The following is a 5973-nucleotide window of genomic DNA, read 5'->3' as shown; positions in this document are numbered from 1 at the left end:
GTAAGTGGTCGTTCAACTCTCGGTGAGTTCCTTCTTTACATGACAGTCACACAGAGAGGGTCGCTGCCTTTGAATTCTGCTTAGACATGGATTATTATTTTAAAAGATACATTAACAAATTAAAGATTACCAGTTGGTTTATCTTCAAAGTTCTTTGAGTTTGTAACATTCACACTGAACACTGGACTGGGATAAAGAGCTAATTAGCTGCTAAACAGCAGGAAGAGCGGGCTATCACATTTCAATAAATTCACACAGGTGGAAGCTTGAGAGCTAACTAAACTTGTGCATCTTAGCACTTGGTCATTGCGAATGAGTAGGGTCACTGCATGTCTAGACAGCACTAAAATATGTTATCTGACCAGTTATTCCTGTTGAAACAGTCTACCAGCAGAAGTGGGAGATCAACCTTCAAGACTAAGAGATTAGAGCACCAGGAAGAGAGACAAGTTTTGGTTTCTGTCAGTTGGATGTCATTCAAGTAGTAGTCAGTTAATATGTTGTCTCTGCACGTGGGATTTTTGACTAAACCACTGCAATACATTTAAACTCTTATACAGCATTCAATGCATATTTATAAGGTCACGTTGTTGCTCAAGGACATATATCACCCTCTCCATCAATACCCTAATTATGACAGTAACGGTTTTGTGGGGATAAAAGTGCTATTTGGGAGCACAAGTCTGCAGACAGAGTCTTGTGTCATTGTGATTAGAACCTTTTAATCTCCCAAAACAACAAATGGATTTGAAGTCCTCACTACAGGCAGGAAACTTGCATAATATTGACATAAATGGATGCTTGTGGCACAAGGGTAACAGGATAAGCATTGGCATATACAGCAGAGATGGCTTAGATTTGTGAGCGTGACTGATACACAAAGTTTATGTTTGATCAAGCAGTTCCCATGAAGTCAAACAAGGTCAACGTGGCTGCACAAATCAGGCACTCTTTATTTAAACCCAGTTTCAAACCATCTGTTTTGTGCTCCTCAAAGTAAATAACCTCCATACGTGACTTTTGTTTTCTTAGCGCTCTCAGTCAGTGCTGTGTTTGCTGCATATTTCTGACTGTGTTTGGGATTTGTTGTCGCGGTCGGGCAGCAGGAGCTGGAGATAGCGGTTGATAATAGCAGGACTGGCTGGCTTTACTGTTCTGAGGCAGGTATTCTGCTGGATTCCTCTGGATTAAGCAGGTGTTCATCGTATTGTGCCCACCGTTTGTAGGAAAAGGAGGTGATAGGTTGGAAGGACTAGACAGACAGCAGGGAAAAGGTTAAAAGTATGGAACGAAATTGAAGCTTTATGCAACCTGTTCAGCATTTACAGGGTTTGGAGTCCATGAGTAAATAATTCATAAAGTTTGCTGAGGAAAAAAAAATGTATAGGAATTTTTTTTGGTGTCCTTGGTGGTTTTTAGAATCTCAGCAATTCATACAGTTGTGTGTTCTTAGGAGTGGGCTTAGCGGGATTAAAGAGCAGGATATTTTATTTAGTCTAGTTAGTTGCAATAGATTGCTTAGTCATTTATCATGTGAAAAATAAACAGTGATTGTCACAGCCTCCCAAATACCAATGCTCGAGCCTTTTCTCTGCTGGTGGTGGTTTGATTAAGTTAGGACTCTTAAGACAAAACATGACAGACTTCTTTCATAATTTTTGATAATTAAAAATTGATAAATTGTGATAATATGACACATAACCACCGGACATATCTTTTCCTATAGACACAGAGAGTGTGTCTCAATAGTCTGCCGAAAGCGGCATCAGTGGAACTAATCTATCCAGCAGGGAATTCCTCGTGGGCCGTCTAATCTTGGGTTGCTTGTGAAAAGAGACTGTCTGTTCTATTGTCAGGCCTTATGTCAGAGCGTATTCACACTTGGCTCTAAATGGTGCCATCACTCTCTATTTCTAGACTGGCGAACAGTGACAACATGAGATATTGACAAGCAGCTTTTGTTGAGGGAGAGAAAAGTGGAGAATGGCATCTAGTTTCCTTCTGAAACAGAAACCCACAGTTTCCTTCCTTCAGGGAGAGAGATGAGAATAACAGTTTGCTTCTGTTGCATAGAGAAAGAGGTGTTTTTCTTTGTTTTGTTTTTGTTTTATAAAAGAGCAGACTGGATTTTTAGAGATAGTGCTAATATGGATAAACTGACAGAAATTGCATTTGCCCTTAATATGTAATTCTAAAAAGGGAACTTCCCAGCTATGTATTTTACAAGCAGCTTAATGAATCGTCTGCTCAGCTGTGATGCATACTCTGCTACATGTGCTGCCGACAGTGCCAGGTGAATTGCATTTGGAACTACTCAGATTACAGCAATTTTCACGGTTTTCCGGTACATCCAGTTCAGGATCATTTCCACAGTTATCCTTTCTCATGAGTAGCACAGAGCAGGAAGTAGTCTGCTTAAGATGCAGTCACATTAATGCAAACAATCCATGTGGTTTAGGGAGGGAGGGAAGGGAGCTGCCTGGATAAAGTGTGCAGGAAACGCCCACGCGCTAGCAGTAAATGTAACAAAATTCACACCTTTGCACATCTTCTGCACTTTTAAATCACTTAGACTTGAGAGCTGGCGAGATGAAGACCAGCTAATCAGGCAACATTTGACATTTCTGTTCTCATCTGCATGTTCAGAGCTGCTGTGCATGTACGATTGCAGAGCAGTGATACCATTTGTACCTACCAGCATCTTTTTCTGCATTTTGTTCTGTGCGTCGGTGCACATCGACGTGTTTGTGTTTCAGAGAATCTCAATGTAGAAACTTTTATTGAGAAATATTGTGTGAATATTAGATTGGAGAAATAGGCAGGTAATGAGAAAGGTAAGAATCAGCAAGCTAACCAACTTTTGTAGCTTTTCCCAGTGTTAGTTTTCTCACCTTAAACCAGAGATTTGTAAAGCTGCCAGAATATTGTGCTCTTTAAGACGTCTTTGACTCTGAAGATAAACTGTTGCAACTGCTGTAGCCAAATGTTCCCATTTGGACATTTTTCTCAATTTATTGTGTGGTTATGGCCTCTCTCATCTTCATTCTGTCACTGTCACTGTCTCCAAGCTAGCTTTTTCTGATATACTGCTTATTGACTTACTGTGAAATGCTAACTGAGCTGTCCCATTTCTCAATGTTCCCTTTGTTATCCATACGCCTCAATTTCAAACACACAACCCTAGTCAGTTATTGGGTTTGAAAATAGGTTACAGAGTAGTTATTAATCCCCGGTACCTTTAATCTCAGACAGTTGCGAAACTGAGATTTTATGAGTCACGGTGTCCGTTCTCCTTGTCTGACACCGTCGCTGTTAGCGCGAGTGATTAATTCTGTGCGTTTCTTCAGTGTTCTCTGTCTGTAAGCTGCGTTTCCCCCTCCTCTTCACCCCATGTCGGGGTCTTCTTCCCTTTCATGTACCACATCTCTCCCTCTGCTTTCCCTCATCCTCACTGTGTAACACATTCATTGCCTCAGTCTCCCACCTGTCACCCAGGCCTGTACATGTGGTCCTGTTGTGTAACAGTGCTTTAGTGCTGTCTGCTGTCTGTCTTTAGTCACAGCTTTGCTATAGATCCCTCGCTAGGCTGAATGAGCCGGCTCCGGTGTCATGCTTTCATTCATTCTCTCTCACTGCAACACCACTTGCCATTCTCTCCTTTACAAATGCACAGCCTGTATCAGAAATGCAATTTGTGCAATGGATGACGCAGCTGCAAATCACATCTCAGTGCACAATGAGGAATCTGTTTTCTTTACAACTTGCCTTACTTGACCCAAGAAGTCATAATTTTTTTTAACTATGTGGTAGTTATAGCAGCGCTTCTTAAGTTACCAGTAATAAAGTTAAAGCGCTTTCACGTCCTGCGTCCTGCATCCTGCACTTTGGGTCCAAATCCTCCCTTCAGCTCAGTGGTACGTGACAATTTCCATTTACCTTTGCTCATTTGATGCATATCTATTCACACCCACAACTGAAAAGCTCCAAATCTACAGCAACTTTTTATTAAAGCCCATTAGGCCTGTGTGTGTGTTGCTGTATTTCTTTCCTGTGCGTGTGGTTTTTTTCTGCTTGACCCTTTTGATGTTATTGTTCGTGCTGTCAGATTTTACACGCAGATTTTATTTCCAGCGAGATGATTTTTGCATCCTCAATTTTCCTGCTTCGCCTCGTATTTAAATCCTGCTTGTGTCACTGATTGCTCTGCTCAAATGCTCGTGTCGCCTCCGTCCTCTCTAATCCAGGCCTGCCATATCTCGTTTAGCTTCAAGCACACATACACACTCAGATTTCACTGCAGGTGGTGAGGGAAGCACATTTCTGTCGCGTATTCGTGTTTAGCTGGTTTCTATATCCCTGCTTTATCTCTTGCGCTAATGCGTATTTGGTCTTCCCTTGTTGAGTGTCTGTCTCAATTTTTTTACTTTACAGTGCAATATAGCAGCCTGTTATACGTCTGCTAGACTCAAGGTATCGGCCTTGAACTGTTCTCATGGTATCATGGCGTAGCACTAGCGCCTTTTCAGTTTCGATATGCGTCTAAACGTGCTGCCCGTGTGTATACATATTTGTGAGCTTGCACGTGTATACATGCAAGCTGCATGCATTTGGCTTTTTTCACACACACTCGCACACATATTTACAAACTGGTCCATCCTACTCTTGCATGGAGTTTCAGTGGAAAGTCCATGCCCTCAGGCTGATTAGTCTTTGCTAAATCAAACATGTCACCTAAATATGCAGTTGCAAACAGCAGATCCTTAGCCGTACCAGGCCAGCCCTAGTGTGTCACGGGGCTGGCCGTTTGTATTCTATTCTCTATATTTGGCGTCAACCACTGTTTTCTGGAGGTAAAGGTGACTGGCTCATTTTCAGCATTTCCATTAATCTCAGATCTTACACGTTAGCAAAATCATTTTACTGTGAAAGCCACCATGCACGTTCCTCCTATCTGTCTCAACACGATCGGACTATTCATGGGCCAAGTGACAAAATAAGTTCCAAATCTCATGCAAATACATTCAAAAGCTGCCCAGACAGTGACTTTCACACTATGTCAAAACAAGCTTTCCTTGGCTCATTAATTACATGTAATGTATATGAACTCCATTTTAGCTGTTTCAGTTTAAAACCTTGGTGTTTTCAAGCCTTACTGGAACACTTGAACAGTGATTTAATTAGTTAGAGTTTTGCCAGTATAAAGAAGTATATTCTGGATTTGCTAATCGTTTAGCTGATCAGTAAAATAACACAAAAAACCCCAACAACAACCAACACTGAAAAAAACCCAAAAAACCCCTGAACAACATCTGAAATACCACTGAACATTTATCAGGCACGCACATGTATTGATGAAATGTCTGGTGTGGTAGATAATTAACCATTAAAAACTGCTTTATAAATTGACAGTATGATAAAAGGATCATGGATGTAACCAGTCTTTGCACAAAAGAACCACGACAGCTGCACAAGCCAAAGAGTATTTTATGCTTTCGCTCTGTAGCTGCAGTTTCTCAGCTGTTAATCCTGATTTTTTTATTTTTAACAAAACATGTCAGGAGGAGATGATCAGTAACACAGAGACAGAAACACACAGCAGTGCGCTTGCTGCCGCGCTATAATTTGCTCTGCTCTTCAGATCTTCACCCTTCATTGGGAGCTACACCACCGCGCTGGCTAGTCAAACAAAACGTGGGCTTGTGCTTCCGCCTGTGTGTGTTTTACAGTAAAGATAAGAAATGGCTGATCAAAGTCTTTGTGTCTTATGTACACAGAGGCGCTTTTACTGTACCCATCAGTTTATCACTCACAGGTGAACTCAGGTTGCCGGGGTGGCTTTAAACGTTTAAAACGCATTTTTCTGACAGTAAACTCTGTGTGGTTGTTCATCTCTTTCTCTTAGAAAATCTTTGTTTTTTTGTCTCATTTCATCTGCTTTTGCAAAGCTCTCTCATGGTATTGTCACGTGCATCA

General features: G+C 41.3%; 1 protein-coding gene across 2 annotated transcripts in view; it reads left to right on the top strand.

The window, feature by feature from the left end:
• Positions 1 to 5973, top strand: part of adcy9 (adenylate cyclase 9) — a 42582-nt gene that overhangs the window by 4031 nt on the left and 32578 nt on the right. The gene's annotated exons all lie outside the window — the stretch shown is intronic.

The sequence above is a fragment of the Pelmatolapia mariae genome, linkage group LG6 (genome assembly GCF_036321145.2).
Source record: "Pelmatolapia mariae isolate MD_Pm_ZW linkage group LG6, Pm_UMD_F_2, whole genome shotgun sequence".
In the NCBI taxonomy this organism is placed as follows: Eukaryota; Metazoa; Chordata; class Actinopteri; order Cichliformes; family Cichlidae; genus Pelmatolapia; species Pelmatolapia mariae.
Note: the sequence above shows the minus strand (reverse complement) of the source record. Positions and strands in the feature narration are given on the sequence as shown.